The sequence below is a fragment of the Erigeron canadensis genome, chromosome 3 (assembly GCF_010389155.1).
Source record: "Erigeron canadensis isolate Cc75 chromosome 3, C_canadensis_v1, whole genome shotgun sequence".
Classification (NCBI taxonomy): domain Eukaryota; kingdom Viridiplantae; phylum Streptophyta; class Magnoliopsida; order Asterales; family Asteraceae; genus Erigeron; species Erigeron canadensis.
Genome location: NC_057763.1, coordinates 46,714,987 through 46,736,091, shown reverse-complemented (window position 1 = coordinate 46,736,091; position 21,105 = coordinate 46,714,987).

Here is a 21,105-nt window from a genome sequence, read left to right as displayed (position 1 = left end):
AAAGGGTGGGCTTTGTTTCTTGATTTTCATTACAATATGGGCTTGTTTCGAAAACAACCTTTCATGGCGCCTTCATGTATCTTTAGACTGATAATTTGTGATAAGTCGTTCCTTGCAAATGCTCCTCTACGATAATTACTTGAAATATGGAAGTTCAAACATGAACGGCGCAAATGGCCCAGATTGAAGGTCCATATTTTACTAATTGTTTCCCAATTTCCGGATTTCGATTTGTGCTCCACTGGTTAACTCGTATTTAGTTATTCTCCAAGCCCACCTAATTTGATGAGGTATAGTATAACATACTTGAAATTAGCCTCTTTAGGCCCACACCTTTTCCAATGTCCCGCATCTAAAGTATTTCTGTCATAGGCCCAACCAAGAATTGTAAAGTTTTTGAAAACTAGGATAATGACTATCATTATGATCAACTTATTACGTAAACATATGAGTTAATATTTTTTTTTATATATATTTAGGTTATCCAGAAGTGACAACCTTATTAGAATCAGGTGTACACGGCTTAATCGAGATAGTCTCTGACCATTCCATTTCTGACCATTTTCAATTTTTCATAGTCAATTAGTCTCCCATAAAATGTTTACCTAAACAACATCATCAACAAATTGTTTTGGTAATAATATAAAAGCTTCCACATTATATTTCAAGTGGTGATTCTAAATAACATTGTTGTATTTCCTTATTGATCACATGTGTAGAGTTTTCATAGAACTACTTTCTTTTACAAGGATGTTTTAGAGCAATTACTTTCTGACCAAGAAAATTGTGATTTGAAAAGTTAACATATTATATGCATTTCTTGCTTACTTTTCTCTCAACAACCCAAAAGCACCAATTAAAGATTTTTAAAATGAAGTTGCTCTAGGATATATATATGTGAAGACTTTTGCATAATTGTATGTGCTAAAAGCCTAAAAGTCATCAATATTATAAAAGGTATATCTTATTGCGTCTGAAAGATCAATGTCGTAAAGTTCACTTTAGTAAGACATGCTCTTTGTTTCTTTGTGAGCAACCTTAATATTATTTATGTCTTAATATGCGTAAATATTCTTTTATTGAGGTGTCCAAATGTTATTTATCCAAAAAAAAGAAGACATATTCAACATTAATCATTATTCTGTTTTCCATTTTCTTCAAGGTTTAACTTTAAAACAATAGAGATAAAGCCTCCTTAGCTATAGTCCCACGGTTATATGGAGCGTAAAGTGTAAGATTTCTTTAAAACAAATTTTGTGGTTAAGAATCAAAATAAGATAAATGGTAGTCAACATGGAATCATCAGAAAAGTTTAAAAGTGAATTTGAAAAATAAAGAGAAAAAAACGGTGAAGGTATAAGAAACCCATTCAAGACAAATGTCGTAAATATGATATGTTTAGGATTATAGTAAACCCGAAACATATTTACAATTTTATTAATATATTTTGAAAGTTGAACTTTGCTAAAAATTTCGTGTCGTGGTTCGATAACGAAAGATCTAGCATTTATTGTCTTATAAAGTTAAATATAGTTATATATATATAAATATAGTTTTATCTAAATAAATGTGTCTCATAAAGTTTTTTATTTATTTATTTTAGAACAATAATGATACTTCGTAGTCTTTAATGTACATAACTTATAAATAAACAAAATCATTTATACAGTATATTATGATTTCATGTATACAAAGTTTATATATTTTGTATTTCTAATATGGTGTAAATGATATGAATATTGGACAAAATTTTCACTTAGAATGAATTGATACAAATATTACATTATTACATGATTTTTTTATATGATGTGATTGCATAAATTAAAATAACACTTTTGGTACTCCTAATTTATATAAGTAAAAGTTATGTAGTTATTAATGTTAATAATGATATGTATTTAATATCTCATAACTAACACAATGGTGAACTTGAGGTCTCACCTAAGACAACGTCGTAGGGTCGCTAGCTTGAGAAAAAAATTCCTCTACGACACTAAGGAGTTTCTGCATTTACCTTTTTTGTTACACACTTATTGGAATATACAAGTTCCATGCATACTTTTTAATTTTATGGCTGACGGCATTATTTGTTAAAAATTTTCTATGATAAAGAACATGATAATATTATTGTGGTTCAAAAGTTCGTAAATATTTATTTAGATTTTAATTGTCTTCATATACTAATTTTTTTTTAATGTAAAAACAATATACAAATCTTGCATATTACGCGGGTAATAAACAATTACAATAATAACAATAGATTAAGATAGGAGTGGTAGATTTATCTTTAATAGATGTCTATTTGACATGAGAGTAAAATTTGGTTTCTTTTTTACCTAATAAATTAAATGATTAAAACTTAATTATTCAGTTAAATTTTATGTCTTTACTTAACAAACAAAAATAACCGTCAATTACATATATTTTACTTAATACATACAAACATTATTTATGCATACAACCACTTAATATATTCAGAACTTAATGACTGAAAGAAGGAACAGACACTAAATCTAATAAGAAATTATGAATAAAAGTTAATTACGAATAATGAATTAAGTTTATCAATTTCATACTCTACATTTAACTCAATAAAAGACGTATTAACAAAAATTTTAAAATTTATAAATAAACTTATAAAGCTAGTCTTTTAAGTATGAAAATGAACAAAACGAATTTTATTGGTATGCGATGGGTTAAGGGAAAGAAAACCAAATACTGTAATTTGGTTTCCTTTTTGTGAAATCAACGGAAAAAAGAATATAAGTTAAATATACAAGGTTTAATACTTTTTTTGGTATATGACGGGCGAAGGAGAAAAAACCAAAACGTTTCTTTTTGCAAAGTCGACGACACAAAAGGAAAAATTAATATACAAGGTTTATATTATATAAAGTATAAGGACTAATGTTGTGTTTATTCAATAATAAATTTGGTAATGATATAATTATTTTGATCTAAGGGTTGTAAAAAAAAGTTTGAGCTCATCTAACAGTCCTTATTTTTTTATAAAAGAATTTAGGACCTTGTTATATATATATTGGTAGATGTTTATTATTGATACGAAATGATCTCAACTTAACTTACTATATATAGATCCGCATTGGATAATATGGGGTTAATAGCTGCAGTTTACGTAATTCAGTTTGTCCAAAGATTGAAGTTAAAGTTAATTGTTGTATATATAGATAGAGAAGTGATAAACGTACCACAAGAATTGATGGATATACCACAATGTACAAGCTTCACATTGTACCGTATAAGTATGTGATGCACAATTGTAGTAGATTTATTGATTACTCTAATATACGAATATCAACTCCCATATTGATACCATCAATGGTAATCTATTTACATAAGTTACCATTCTTTTCAAGTATTTAAAAATATGAGGACGCGAATGGTAAAGTTTTAAACCTTAAAGGTAAACGAAAAAAAAAATCATGAAAATTGTATGACAGTAACATAAGAATTCGGAAGATTGTTGGTGAAATATAAAAACAAACATTTTAGTAGAGGATAAAGTTAAGAAGTTAAAAATATTTGATAGTAAGGCCAAAAGTTAAAATAAGAAAAAAGGAAGTACTATCTTTTAAAGGACAAAACTGAAAAGTTAAGGGGGCGTTTGGTTGAGGAAAACACCAATGGTTTTCATTTTTGTTTTCTAAAAAAAACATGAAAACCAGAAAACGCGTATTAATCATAGTTTCTAAGAATGTTTCAAAGAAAAAAAAAATAATGTTTTTTCATTTTTTCATAGAAACTTGAAAACATTTTTTTCTTGTTTTTCATTTTCCATTTTCATTTTCTATTTCATTTATCCGGCCCTGTCCCCTCACATCTCTAACATATTTTCTAGTTTTCTAATTAGAATGCATTTTTAAAATTTTTATTTGTTTCTAGAAAAAAAATTCATTTCATTTTGTAGAAAATTAAAAATGAAAAAAAAAAAACATTTTTTACAACCAAGACAAAAATTGACTAAAATATAGGAATTGAAGTTAAAAACTTTGATGTTGAAAGCGAAAAAACCAAAAATTAAAATAAAAATATCAAACATGAAGTATTTGTTGAGAGACAAAAGTAGAAAGTTAACTTTTTTTTGTTCGTAAGGTGTTGTCAGCAAGCTTGTAAAAATAACTTTATTTTTAATCTCAAGTGTAATTTAATGTAAACTTTTAATGAATTAATATTTAAACTCTTTGATTTTGTTCATGAAATATCATTCAAAAAGTATTTTGGGCTACGAGCAGATGTAAGAAGCTTGTTATTACTCGGGATGAATGGTTTAAAAACCCGATCCACCATTTGTAGCATGTTTTATTTGCTTCGTTCTTTTGAGTTTGTTTTTTCCTTGAGACTTATTTGGACTTGCACCAAAAACACCACAGAGTGAAAACCGGTGGCTCGACCTCTTTTGGTGAGGGTTTTTCTCGTGTCTAGTTGACGCGAGTTTTTTCCATCCTTTTTGCAATCCTCGCAGTTTAAGTCTCAAGATGCGTCTAGGATATTGTTGTATTGTTTCGGTTATCCTAGATACGGATAAGTAATTGTAATTGTACTTTGTATTTTGGCATTTAGTATTTTACTAGATGACTTTTAATTAATTATTCTTTGCCGTTCAAAAAAAAAAAAAAATTGACTTTGAAATTAATATATTATATTACCTGAATAGTAGTAGTAGCAAGACGGCGAAAACAAATGATTCGAAACAAGAAAAGAAAAAAAAAAAGAAGAAAAAGTAGAAAAGTATAGAACAATGTTTAGGATGATTTTTGAAGACTAGTTATGTCCGCGTGATGCGACGGCATAGTAGTGACGGCGAAGGTGATGACGGCAGCGGTGATAATAGTGGTGCGGTAATTAACGTAGATATTTTAAGAGTTGAATAAAAATAGATGTTGTAAACAATTTTATTAAGGACAATATTCATATATTAGGTTGAAATATTTTAATTTAGTTAATAAAAGAGAGTGATAATGAATAGATATAAATTTGTTCTTGAGAAAATACATAAAACAATTTTTATAATATAAATATAGATATAGTTAGAGATAATCCATTTTCATAATGAATATAAATAAAACGTCTAATAAATCATTGGCTTAAACTCATGTGGTTAGGGTTATCTTATAAATCTACTATGTGGGCCCCGGAGATGAGTATACTCAAGGTCTCATGTTTGAGTCTTGAGGTTCTCATCCCAAAAGTATTTTCCATGAGGAGGGGGTTGTAGGTCTAGAAAATCTCTCATTAAAATTGTTTCTAACATGTCTGAATTGAAAATCACTTTGAAAAAAATAAAAAATATAAAAATAAAACGTCTAATAAATATACAAACATCGAACTATATGCAAGCGAAATAATCACAAACACATGAGAAAGCTAGTCATAACCTTTTTCAATTAAAACGTAAAAGGACAGATACCTTTAATGAATACAGGTGTAGGGAACACGTGTCCGTCCGTACGCCGGCGGGAAGGGGGCACGGTGCCAAGTTGCCGGAAGTTTGACTGTTGGGAAATAAGAAACCAAAATGTTGATTAATTTGTGCATATTTTAATAAAAGGTGTGTGAATTCCCAATTGGGTAAAGTTTATAAAAGAAGAGTTGGAGTGTCGTGATTGTTCACTTTACCACTTTCTTCTTTGGCCTTCTAAATTATTATATAAAGTCTTTGTGATATAAGATGATTTGGTTTTCATGTTGTTGACTCAATTTCATTAGTTTATTCTTCACTAAAAAACGGAAATCATATTTATGATCTTAAATATTCGTGTTTATATGTACGTACGTTGAATCGTTGATCGATCAATGACACTATAAGTTCAATTTTTACTCACTAACTTAATTACCTATATATATGGTAATTGGTTTGTAGTTAAAATAGTTTTAAAATCATGATGATATGTATCATAAACAACACGTTAGTTATATCAAGAACTTTATTTCCAATTATTAACCTAATTAATGCAAGAACTTCACTTCCAATAACATTCATCTTTTGCACATAAACGCAGTCTTATTTTTAGATAGAAACATTAATAAGATGGTGAAAGGCGTCAAATGATAAATTGGTGGGAATAATAATTTAAGTCATCGTTAAATTAGAAATATTTAATAGTGATTTCGAACCTTATCATTTTGCCCTAAGATGATACAAAAGGACTTCGAAATGATTTATATACAGAATGTTATGTGTCGTACATAAGGACGTACACGTCTTGTATTTACCATACTTTTACTTTCAATCAATGTTGAAATGACCATATATATAAACACATATATTATAGGAAAGTACTTTTTTCGTCCATATAGTTTTTCAAATAAGCATTTTATATCCTCGCTGTTAACTTTTGGCTAAAATCGTCCCTGTGGTTTGCATTTCGTCCTTGGATCCGTTAACCCCCTCACGTGCCTTGCACTAGAGTCCAAGATCTCTTGATATTCATATTTAAACAAGTTGCTGCAGTAGCTGATTTCTCTTTCATCTTCGGTGCTGCTTCCGTTGATGTAATTAGTCGAATTTGAGTAGGAGTTTAGAGGAGTTGGACTTGATGATGAAGGTGTCGACAAATTCGATAATTGTGAGTTGAAGTCGAAGTCGCTCGAAGTCAAATTTGAGTGATGATGAGGTTCAATGATGTATTGTTGCTGCAGGTAACCACCATAGTTGTCCATGCTAATAAAGTTATCAATATTATTTTGCCAATCATTTAATTGGCAGGTTGTTTGTGGGTCAAAATGGGAAAAACTTGATGAAAGTTGGTCTACATTTGGTTCCATATGTTGGGTAGATTCACTTGTATATGGAACACAATTAGGGTTACTCAATGGAGCACAACTAGGGATTTCTTGTAATAGGGAGTTTTGGTGATCATCATCTTGGTTTTGAAGTTGGACTAGATGATTTTGATGTTGAACTTGATGATGAAGGTTACCAATTTGATTTTTGCATATGATTTTGGTGATCATCTCGTAATCATTTTTGCATGCATTGCTATGTTTTCAATTCTCTCGAAATATATTTAGTTTTACAGTTACCTAATAATCATCAATATTTCATCACCATTTTAACTTACAAAAATCCATAAACACATTAAAACCTTTTCAAACACCAAATTATCGAAGGCATATTGAATTTCAGAATTTCTAGGCCAAAAAATCGAAGCTTTAGTGTTTCACGCTGTTTTTAGTTCAATTTATCAACTTTTGCATTTAATATTTGTGGGTAATTTATCTCTACTTTTTATTTTACTTCCAAATAAATGCTATTCATAAAGTTTTTATATTTGTGATTACGAGTTGTGATCTATGTTTATGTAAGTTGGCTTGTTTGTTGCATTAAATTGGTGTAATATATTAATATCTATTAAAAATTTAATATATATATAATATCGAAATTGTTCCTAAAAGCGTGTAAAACTGTTCCATAAACTATATATATACCAATCAAAAAGCATTATAAAAATTTATAAGAAGTGATCCATAAAACAAATTAAGCAGGTTTAAAACATTCTCAAAACGTTCTAGAAAATGACTTAAAAACTGATCTGAAAAATCATCTAATTGTTCCAAAAAAATGGTTGAAAAATTGATCCGAAAAACAAATATAAACCGTTCCATAAACTTTTGAAAGTGCTCTAAAAAATCATTTATTTTTTGGATCACAAGCTTTTAGATCACTTATAAAATCATGGATTTCAACTATTTAGGATGTTCCAAAAAATCAGTTTGTGTAGTAGTGTCGTAAAGTTCACATTAGTAAGACATACTCTTTGTTTCTTTGTGAGCAACCTTAATATTATTATATATGTCTTAAATATGTGTAAATATTCTTTATTGAGGTGTCTAAATGTTATTTATAAAAAAAAAGAAGACATTTTCAACATTAATCATTATTCTGTTTTCCATTTTCTTCAAGGTTTAACTTTAAAACAATAAACAAAAAGCCTCCTTAGCTATAGTCCCACGTTTTTATGGAGCGTAAAGTGTAAGATTTCTTTGAAACAAATTTTGTGGTTAAGAATCAAAATAAGATAAATGGTAGTCAACATGGAATCATCAGAAAAGTTTAAAAGTGAATTTGGAAAATAAAGAGGAAAAAACGGTGAAGATATAACAGAGGCGGTATCAGAAAAAAATCTTATAGAGGGCAAAATTAAAAAACTAATATAAAGTAAATCTAAAAGGGAGCAAAATGTTAAAAACCTATAGAAAAATTTAAAAAATCTACAAAAATTTTAAAAATACATTACAAAATTTAAATTTTGAGGGGGACATTGGACCCCCTTGTCCCCACTTTAATACCGCCTCTAAGATATAAGAAACCCATTCAAGAGAAATGTCGTTAATATGATATGTTTAGGATTATAGTAAATCCGAAACATATTTACAATTTTATTAATATTTTTTAAAGTTGAATTTCGTTAGAAATTTCGTGTCGTAGTTCGACAACGAGGAGTCTAGCATACATTGTCTTAGACAGGATTCGTGCTAAAGAGTTCCCTCAAAATAAAATGTCTATTTCAAATATCTAAAGGGAGGAAAACCCCCTATTAATCCCCCGAAGGCACAACGGTTAATAAGGGTAAACATTTGCCTCCTCCAAGCTTCGAACTTGGGTTACCAAACCCAAACTCGATGGACTACCTTTGTTATTGATTTTATTAAATGAAAATTTAAAAATTGGTACGTATTTCTTTCTTTTATACTTTTAATTACAAAAACATATATTATTTATTCAAGTTCAATCTAAATAATCCAAAAAAACCAAATTGGTTATTAATGAAACAAACTATTTACATATCCATATTCTACAATGTGTTAATCCATCGACTACACAATATGGAGACATCACACGTTTAAGGTAACGAGATATTATTTTTTTTATAAGAGATCTTATGTTTAAATCTCATTAGGTAATATTTTGGGTTTTTCGGAAAATGTTCAAAAAGAGTCACAAAAATAACTGAATTCTTCTATATCTGAGGAAAAAAAAACTCGTTACTCAAAATAATCTAAACAATGTGACAGTCCACGAATGCACAACTTATGTTATTTTTAAGCTAAACAAGAAAGTAAATAACAAGAACAATGACAAGTTCAATTGTAATAAATCAATGCAAGTATAATCATATGTATCATTGATTAAACGATGAATACATGGTCGATCTTACAAACTTGACTTACAAGAATACAAATGAACAGGGTAATTGCTAAGTCTAGACACACTATAAACTTGAAGAATTACAAGTGACACACTTTCAAGATGACTAACACACTTGATACAATGCGTCTGTGTTGCTTTATATAGAGGAAGAATTAGGGCAACACAACCTTCCTTTGATGGTGATAGATGGTGGTTGTCGACATCCCATTGACTCCTTGTACTTTCATGCAGGAGCACTTGTCTTCTTTACCAAATCGGGTATGAGAGAGAACCCTTGAATTGGTCCCAACTGTACCTTAGTAATATGAGGTATGTTCCAGTTGGAAGAACCACCATGTGACTCTTGTCTTCATATGATTTGAAAAATTCCCGCCATGACAAACATTTGGGCAACATCCAACCCGCTGAAGAGCGTCACTGGAATCGCTGAACACTTGTTGACGACATACGTTAGCGAGCGAGTCTTGTCAGCGAATCCAAGACTTAACACAATGTAAACCTCGTCCGTTTATATTGACATTCAAACACAAGAATTTCAAACTTGTGTATAGATAAAGATATATTCATTTGAACAAGTACAATGGGACAAAATCCACTAGTGTTATATGATGATCAAAAGATAGAACAAAAATCACAGTCAACAAGGAATCATCAAAATATGAGAGAAGAAAAAGAAAAATCGGATAATAATGATATAAAAAGACAGCAAAAAAAAAAAAAGATGAAGAAAATTTCAAAAAGTGACTTTTTGAAAACCTTTTATGAAAAATGATATACATGAAGACATAAGCAAACTTTTGGCGAGCCACCTTTTTCCTTGGGCGGCCGAAATGGATAGTGATTTTTGTGTGTGTGTTGTATGCTGTAGAGGTCGCATTCTTCCCGCTAAGCTAGTGGTCGGCCGATGGTCAAAGCTACTCGCTGTATATTATCTTTAGAATTGTCTTTCAATATATCGACATGTTAATCATTGAATCTCGTCCGAGTTTACATGTAATTCATTCATGTTGAATTATTCAATTTTTTAACATCTTTCTTTATTTTTCTTTCTTTATCTATTATTTAAAGTTTACTTATAATATAACTTGTAATCTAATTAGAAAAAAAGCCAAAGTACTTTTTTCGTCCTTGTGGTTTTTTGAATAAGCATTTTTCATCCTCGCCGTTAACTTTTGGCTAAAATCGTCCCTTTGTTTTGCATTTCGTCCCTGCCGTTATAACTTTGCCGTTAAACCCCTCACTTGCAAGTCACGTGAGGGGCATTTTCGTCTTTTCATAGAGTTAAGTGCAAAAAACGTCCCTGTGGTTTATCGTTTTTGCATTTTTCGTCCTCGCCGTTAACAATTCCAGGAAAAAATTTCAAAAAACAAAAAAAAAAACAAAAATTACCGTACCAATTTAATTCAAACAAAACAAAAACCTATATACCTATATTTGAGGATATGCTCAATCACTTTCAAATGCAACCACGTACATACAATATTTTAAATACCGGTAGTATACCCGTAATACCGGTATTGGAAGATAACCCGCTACAACTATTTCTGATATTTTCGGTATTACCGTTCCGGTACTTCCGGTATTCACATTTTTTATTTTTTGAATTTTTTAAAAATTATTTTTACAATACTTTAATGTTATTTTTTGTAATTTGTTATAAAGTACCTATTTGTTTTTTTTTTGAGTGAATTCTAATTATATTTTGACTATTTTCGTTATATTGTAGTAACTTTTATAATATTTAAAAAAAAAAAATTAAATTAAATTAGTTGTACCGGCCGGTATTAAATTAGATCCTCATATGTAGGTATATATATAGGTTTTTGATTTGAGTTTGTTTTGATTTTTGATTAAATTTTTGTTTGAAAGTTTGTTAAATTTAATGATGAAAAATGCAAAAATGACAAACCATAAGGATGAATTTTGTACTTAACCATAGGAACAAATGGGTAAGAAGACATATATGCCCTCACGGGCAAAGGCACGTGAGGGGGTTAACGGACCCAAGGACGAAATGCAAACCACAGGGACGATTTTAGCCAAAAATTAATGGCGAGGATGTAAAGTGCTTATTCGAAAAACCACAGGGACGAAAAAAGTGCTTTGGCCTAGAAAAAAAAATTAGCCTTTAGCAATGCTATACTTATCCAAACCCCATGTGAGTACACCAAAGTCGGAGATGATAACTAATTATCGCTTTTTCAAAAAAAAAAAAAAAAATTGTTTCATTGTTTTGAATTTATCAATTAATAACTTTGTTGTTGGTCTATATATATTTTTAATCATTTGTGGGATTTTAATCATTTCACTTATTATCTATATTTTTATATTTGTACCATTATATAAAAATTATAAAAAAGAAGGGTAAAAAAAAAGTAAAAAAAATATTGTTTCATTGTTTAGAAATTATCAATTAATAACTTTATTGTTGGTCTATATATTTTTTTGAGTTAATTTCATATATATCCATCCTAAAGCATGAAATATCATATTTACCCAAACATTACTTTACGACCATTGTACATCATGTATTGAAAACTTGTAATTTAGGTATATATAATATTTAAGGGGTTTAGGAAGGGGATATTTGATATTTGCCCTACTTTTTTGATCATTTATGGGATTATAATCATTTCATTTATTATCTATATTTTTATATCTATACTTTTATATAAAGGTTATAAAAAAAATTATAAACTAACATGTTAAAAGTTATCTATTTTGAATTTGCGAAATGACTAATATATCCTTCCTAACTATTTACGTCATTTATATATTAACTTTTAGATTATACACATCATCTCATTTAAATTAAATATTTTACATTAATTACATACACTATAGATCGTCGCCACTACCACCACCAGTAGCCTCCATGACCACACGGCACGCATTACACAAGTGCCATTCTTGTTAACTAAGAAAATTACATATGAGTGTGATACGAATCACATATTCCAGCCTACTAAAAAAGTCCTAGCCCCATTATCTATTCCGACCAGGTCCATATTATAGAACATCAACCAAATTTGTTTAATCAAACACGACCCAATTAAAACACTCATTTATATTATATTGTAAAGAATATAATATCCTTTCATTTTCTTAAAAGAAAAACTTGATCTACCAAAACTACACTCTATTTTATTCACTAATTTTAATATATATATACCTAATACACTTATAATACTTTTAATGAACATTTTTTACAACACATATTTTCCAACCCTTAAAATAATTACACTGTCACAATTTTATCAATTATTTTTATATTAATATACATAGGGGGAAGAGAATACGGAGCTGTTAAGCACCTAAGTTAAGTATGTGAGAGGTTTTTCACCCAAGTTAGGTGCATAACGACCCTATACTCACTTTTCCCATATACATATCTTTTTATATATATTGTATGATTTTTTATAGTGAAAATTAATTTTAGAACAAAATTAAAATGGAAAATAAGGTTAAATTATACAGCAAATTTTGTTTTTATCGTATTATGCTCAAAAATAGAAGGTGAGAATATGGTCAAATTTTGTTTCTTACGGAGTAATTTTTTATCAACCGAAGTCGTCGTGACGTGGAAGTGACGGTTGGCGTACGTTTGTTTAAGAAGATTGGCAAAGATGGACATATAGTTCCTACTGTAGGTCTGTAACTGTTAAAAATAATTTTTTTTAAAGGTGTGGATTATTTGCTCACAACAGGAGATCTAGTTTACGTTGTCTTAAACGGGTTCATGCTTTTGAGCCCCCTCACTCTCAATACCTAGTAGGAGGAGAAACTCCCAACTAAACTGCCTGAAGGCATGACATTTAATTGGAATATAACCTTGCCCCTTTTGCAGGACTCAAACCTGCTTCACTAAAAAACTTTATTTGTAAAATACCTTGAAATGTTCTTCCCACATCTCGAACTCGAGACTTCTAACATGAAAAGCTGATGTTTAACCATTGAGTTATTAGAGGAAGTACAACTTTTACAATTAGTTCTTACTGTATTTTTTGCTTCTTCCTTTCATATATGTTATACGAGAGTATCACAATTTTTAACCAGTTCAAAAATTCAAACCCTTGTACAAAATTTGATTAATATAGACTAATGTATTCGTACAAATATTAAATAAATGTTTTAATATGTAAATGTGAATTCCTTCTTTAGCAATTATATATATAATCTGACTAGACTATCCCCGCGCGATACGACGATGATAGTGGTAGCGACGACGGTGTAGTGACGGCGGCAGTGGTGGTAGTGTGGTGGTAAATGTAAAATTAGTTGATGTAAGAGGAGTTAATATGTTTATTTAAGAGTTAGAGTATCTATGTTGTAAATTATTTTATTAAAGGTAATATAGGTATATAAATGAAGATGTTTAAATTGTTTTATGACAATGGACAAAATTTATAGCATAATTTACAAATTAATGACACCCTACATAATGGATGATACTAAAATGGATATATTACATTAAAAAAATACTTTATTTATAGTATACTTTATAAGAAAATATATGAGTAGCAAAAGTATTATCATGTATAATAAATTTTTTGCAATATATGGTTTAGTGTATTTGGTTGGAGCTGAGATCACTTTTTATAAGAAGAATTATTGTAAAGTAGATGTTATTGTTAATTTCATATAATTTAATATAGAAAAATAATGATAGTCCTAAAATTAACAAATATATTAGTAAAATTATTAAATCTTTCTAAGTTTTTTTAGCAGTATATTAATTCTGCACTATTCATGTATATTAATTAATTCTACACTATTCATGCTACACGTACTTTAATACATAAAAAAACGTCATTATTAACAAAGTAACAAGCATATTAGAGACAAAGGTTTTTGTACGTCGACACATCGATTCCATTACACCCTAGTTTTTGGCAAATATCAGTAAGGGGCATCATAAGGATAATCGGCCTAGTAGAACCAATGCATATGAATGTTGAGTGCAATTGAAGGGAACGTTGGTCGTTGGGGGTATTTGATTAGATATGGTTGTCGGCACTTTTGGTAAATATTGTTTCCACCACCCTTGAATTCGATAGTTTTAGGCAAAGTTCGGATTGTTTTTTGGGAGCCTATGACCATATGGGTGTAGCTTGTGGTAAAATCTGACACATGAGTATAGGTGCCTTTTACAATATATACCCGGCGAATAGGTATAAGCCTATAAATATTGGCCAAATGAGCCAAGAAGAGCAATTATTAGAACAATTATTATTCACTCTTTAAATTCAACTCATTTAGTTGTCATTGTCGTTCTCATTAATAGGGTCTTGTATCAAGTGCTATTTTTCCAAATTGATATGTCAAAACCCCATCAAGTTAAGTCAGCATAACAAACTTATATAAAATGTCAAATTTTGTCGATTTGTACTCATTTACTCGTTTTTTTTTCTAATCTAAAAGGTTTATCTATACTAATACAAGTATATAAAGTTCAATATATTCTCTTTTCTCAAGCTAAAAAAAATTTCACCATTCAATATAACTGCCACCTAATGTACATGTTTTACCAAAAATACTCATGATGAAATAATTTATAAAATTTATCTCTCTTTTTTTTAACATTCAATAAAATTTATCTCTCAACTTAAAAAATAACAAAACTACACCTTTTAAATCAATGATCCTTACATCAATAACCTACATTACTCGTATTATCGGTCGTCATGCCATCACCACTAGCCGTCGCTACCACTATCGTCGTTGTATCGTGCATGCATGCAGTGGCGGATCCAGACATTTATAAAGTCGGGGGCGTCATTTTGTTTCTCGTTTATCATCAAATTCTTTCAAAATTTATATATTCTACAAATTTTATATAACACTATCACTAGTTTGAAGGGGTTATAATATAGTCAAAGTAGCCAATACATCCTTACGATGATTATATTAAAATTTCTTTTTTCTTTTTATAAACTTACACTTTGAGAAGATAATGCTAAAATATATTGTAACTAGCAAAAATATGACGCATGAAGTTTAGGGATTAAAATGAATCATAACTTCGAAAGGTAATACTCTGCGTTTTGTTCTAATAAAAAAACAACTTTGAAAGTTTAGGGATAAAAATGAAACTTTAACATAATAAAAGGACTTAACTGAACAAGTAATAGGATAATGTTGTCATCTTCTACAACATAAAAACCTGCAAATCACATGTTACACCGCACTACCATTTCAGGCTTCGATTCACACATTTCAACATGTTTGTTTCGTTTATCTTTGATTGTTTTCTTCAAATCCATTGCTATTATCTTGTTTTTATATAAATTTGGGGGTTTAATAGACATAAAAAATAAAAATAAAAATACTAGCAAAACTAGGTTGAGGGTGGGGTGGTGACCACCCTCATTCTACACTGGATCCGCCCCTGCATGCATGAGTCTAATATTTAATCAAAACTGCCGCTCTTAAAGTGTAAAGGTAGTTAGGCAGTAAAATAACTAACCTTTTAAAGAATTATTCATAAATAACTATTAAATGAACGAACATGAGCATATAACTTTCACTGTTCATTATTTATGTTCTTCGACGGTTGATTGTTATGTTTGTACACTTTCGTTCTTATATGCTCATGAATATATTCTATAAAATTTAGTTAATTTGAGGTTTGTTAGTTTTTGTTTACTTTCGTTTGTGTATAAAACGAACGAACATTACCCAGTTTTTTGTTTGGATGTTCGTGAACCATTCGCAAAATTAAACGACAGATAATGAGCAATTTAATTCTCATAATTCGTATTAATTTAACCATTTTCATATATCTATACATCATCCACATCATGTCTTTATGTTAATGAAACACATCAACTCGTTTACATTCAAAATATTTAGTACATGCATGTATTTTGGCATCTAAATAAACGTATGAAAACTAACTTAGCTTGTACCTATAATCAAAACGTATTTCTTACCATGCTTTTAACTAGAGGCGGTACCAGGAAAAATCTCAAAAGGGGGCAAAATTAGAAGTCCAAAAAAACAAAATTCTAAAAGGGGACAAAATGTTAGAAACCTATAGGAAAATTTAAAAATTTCATAAAAATTTCAAAAATATATGACAAAATCTAAATTTTGGAGGGGGCATTTTCCCCTCTTGCCCCCCATGTAGGCACGTCACTGCTTATAACCATCTTAAGCTTCCATTAGCTAAAAATTGGTTAACATAACCATCTCCATACCCACTCGCATACCGAAAGCTCCCCAAAATGAAAGCCCCTGCTCCCAATTAAAAAAAAGAGAATAAATATAGTATTGTGATAGATCGATATTATCATGGGCGGAGCCAGTTAGGGGATTGGTGGGTGCTCAGTCCCTGCCAACCAGTCCCGTTTAATCCAGACAGGTATACCCCCCCCCCCCCCTCCCAAAAAAAATCACCTAGAAAAAGTAAGTTTTACCTCTGATATGTCTTCAATTAGTGTTACAAATCGGATTTGTTTTGGAAAGTTATATATAAATCGAGTAAAAGTATAGTTATAAACAGTGACTCAATTTACACTGAGGAGAATATTTGTCATCATACTTTCTAATATAATAGAGTTATGGATCTTTCTACATAAAAACTTTTACATTATATATTAAAAGTTTACCTTTTAAAGCTTATGATAAATATATAACTAATTTAAGTCAGGTTAATAACAGTCCATAGCAAAAACATCGAGTTACTAATTTGTAGTGTACAAACGAGGTTGGATTATTAGACAAAACTTTTAGATTATTTTTCCTAAAACGAAAAAACGTAGTCGTTTAAAACCTAAAACCAAGTATTCATTTAATATGATAAAAAGAAAAGTAGTTATTCGTTTTATTCAATCCATTAATTATTTATAGCATGGAAGATAATTTAATATTAAAAAAAGAGTGTAATTTGATATAAACTGGCTTAACACAAACTCAATGCATGTTGTTGGCCATGTCGTTCGCTTGGGCGTGTTCGGGGTCACTACTCACATAGTGAATGGCTAAAAATCTTAAACGTTTGATTAACATGAGATGAAATGCCAGGTCTCTTAAAACGATTTGAAATGTTAAGATTGGTCTTTCAAAATTTAAATTTAGAATTGGACTTAAATGAAATATTATTCAATAATAATATATCATTTTTATTCTAATTGTACTTACAAGAAACATTCTTCAAGAATATAGGTGTTAAAGAAAATCGAGATTAGATTGTTTTGAAGAAAATAATAAGTTATTTGAATCATAACAAACATTACATTCTATTCTATTTTATTTTATCTATGCTCATTTATAAAAAAAAATAACACCTTTTAATCGTAAATGTTGAAAGTTAAACATAGAAAAATTACACTTATAGCCTTTTAATTCTCGATCTCTTAAACACACTCAACTCACCTTTGAACAAACACAACTCACCTTTTGTTAGTATATTTATAACATTGAGATTTAAACATGTTTTATTCGGCAAAAAATTAAATGTATACCAAATGATTTTGTGATGTAAGTTATAAACGTGTGGATATACAATATTAGTCATTTAATTTATACTCGAAAAAGCCAGCTAATGTTTTAGTCACATCCGTATATTTTTCGGACGCCAATCGCGAAACCCGTATCAACACATAATATATGGGTCCACTAACATCAGTGGTTAATACACGTGTCAATGTTAAAAAAACCACGTGTCACCTTTGCTGACGTGGGTATAACAAAACCAACAATCTAGCTGGCCACGTGACCGTTGTGACATTTAAGGAAAAGCTTTAAACCTCACATGTTAGAAAACGCACACAACCGCGTTCACCGCTGAGTACTTGACACGTATATATTGTATCGTATTATTAGATTTTTCACCATAGGGATTAAATTGCATTAATCCGTGAAACGTTCTCCGTGCACACTTTTCTCTACAATCCTTACCTTTATTGGTCATACGAGTCGACAATCAAAAAACACTAGGTCATGTTCAGTCGGGTTTCTTCCCTTTATTATAAAATTATGTTTATTATTGATACGAAATGTTCTCAACTTAACTTACTATATATAGATCCGCATGGAATAATATTGGGTTAATAACTGCAGTTTACATAATTCAGTTTGTCCAAATATTGAAGTTAAAGTTGATTGTTGTATATATAGATAGAGGAGTGATAAACGTACCACAAGAATTGATGGATATACCATAATGTACAAGCTTTACATTATACTGTATAAGTATGTGATGTACAATTGCAGTAAATTTATTGATTACTCTTATATACGAATATCAACTCCCATATTTATACCATCAATGGTAATCTATTTACATAAGTTACCATTCGTTTCAAGTATTTAAAAATATGAGGACGCAAATGGTAAAGTTTTAAACTTTAAAGGTAAAACGGAAAAAAAAATCAAATGAAAATACTCACAAGTGAAATTATAAAATCGTGAAAGTTGTATGACAGTAAGATAAGAATTCGGAAGATTGTTGGTGAAATACAAAAACGAACATTTTAGTAGAGGATAAAAATAAGAAGTTAAAAATATTTGATAGTAAGGCCAAAAGTTAAAATAAGAAAAAAGAAAGTACCATCTCTTAAAGGACAAAACTAAAAAGTTAAGGAAAAAGAATAATAATGAATAGATATAAATTTGTTCTTTGAGAAAATACATAAAACAATTTTTATACTATAAATATGGATATAGTTAGAGATAATCTATTTTCATAATGAATATAAATAAAACGTCTAATAAACCATTGGCTTAAACCCTTGTGGTTAGAGTTATCTTATAAATCCATTATGTGGGCTTTGAGGGTGAGCATACCCAAGGTCTCAGGTTCGAGTCTTGGGGTTCTCATCTCAAAAGTATTTTCCATGAGGAGGGGGGTACGTTAGAGGTCCAGAAAACCTCTGGTTAAAATTACCTCAAACACGTCTGAATCGAAAATGGGACCATTAAAACCCCTCTAGAGCTTGCTTTGCTGCAACTATAGACTTTGCAAAAAATAAAAAAAAATAAAAATAAAACGTCTAATAAATATACAAACATGGAACTATATGCAAGCTAAATAATCACAAACACATGACAAAGCTAGTCATAACCTTTTTCAATTAAAACGTAAAAGGACAGATAACTTTAATGAATACAGGTGTAGGGAACACGTGTCCGTCCGTACGCCGGCGGGAAGGGGGCACGGTACCAAGTAGCCGGAAGTTTGACTGTTGGGAAATAAGAAACCAAAATGTTGATTAATTTGTGAATATTTTAATAAAAGGTGTGTGAATTCCCAATTGGGTAAAGTTTATAAAAGAAGAGTTGGAGTGTCGTGGTTGTTCACTTTACCACTTTCTTCTTTGGCCTTCTAAATTATTATATAAAGTCTTTGTGATATAAGATGATTTGGTTTTCATGTTGTTGACTCAATTTCATTAGTTTATTCTTCACTAAAAAACGGAAAACATATTTATATGATCTTAAATATTCATGTTTATATGTACGTACATTGATCGATCAATATCACTATAAGTCAATTTTTACTCACTAATTTAATTACCTATATATGTGGTAATTGGTTTGTAGTTAAAATAATTTTAAAATCATGATGATATGTATCATAAACAACACGTTAGTTATATCAAGAACTTTATTTCCAATTATTAACCTAATTAATGCAAGAACTTTACTTCCAATAACATTTCATCTTTTGCACATAAACGCAGTGTTATTTTTAGATAGAACCATTAATAAGATGGTGAAAGGCGTCAAATGATAAATTGGGGTGAATAATAATTAGGTTTTTCTAAACAAAGCCCTAATGGCTTTCGTTAAGGTGCATTAATTAGTTGTATACTTATCATAAAATTCAGGGGCTGACATTTAATATGAAAATATACAACCTTTTTATGCACGTTAAGTGAAGCCCTAAAGGCTTTTTTTTTTTTTTTTTTTTTATCATTTTCCATAATAATTTAAGTCATCGTTAAATTAGAAATATTTAATAGTGATTTTGAACCTTACCATTTTGCCCTAAGAAGATACAAAAGGACTTCGAAATGATTTATATACAGAATGTTATGTGTCGTACACAAGGACGTACATGTCTTGTATTTACCATACTTTTACTTTCATCAATGTTGAAATGACCATATATATATATATATATATATTATACATATAACATTTTTGTTCGACATCAACGGGTCACAAATGGAAATTTTAAATGATAAAAGAAAATAGTTTGAAAGACACAAAATGAGTATTTTAATGGTAATGGACGCTAAATTTTTGTCTTATATTGGTATAGATAAAAAACTATCTTTGTGTCTAGTTTGTCTATATAAATAAAAATTATAATTAGTTAAAGATTTATGAACTTCATTTTTGTGTGAAAAGTTCTTGAGAGTTAGAGAGTTAATAGTAAAGATTGAAATTTGATGAGAGAATATAGATGGTCGAGAATGAGCGTCTCTATTTGTGGTGGTGATTAAACTCATTGAGTCGATCTAAACAAGTAAATAATTGTATCGTGTGTTTTTATTGTTTACTTAATTATTAATTATTGTCGTGTTAATTTTTTTTATGTGTGGTGATCAATCCCAACATGTATATAAGTTTATTCTTTCGTAAACACAGTTGAATACAATATGAAAATTGTTAATATTTCATATTTATTTGAAAGGTAAATAATTTAGTTAATATGATGATCACATGCATGATCTTTTCTACATCCAATTCTATTCAAAAAAATAATAAATTAAATTGACAACTTTGCTTCTAGATCATATTTTCTGTTCTATCAAAATCAAGTACGTTGTTTATATCTTTTAAAACAATATACGACAATTGATAAATTGTAACAAAATAAATGCAAGCAAAAATAATCGTAACCAATTTGAACGTACACCTGTGAAGATCGCCACGCATGGTCAACTCTCAAGATACAAACATTGGTCGAATTATACTATATC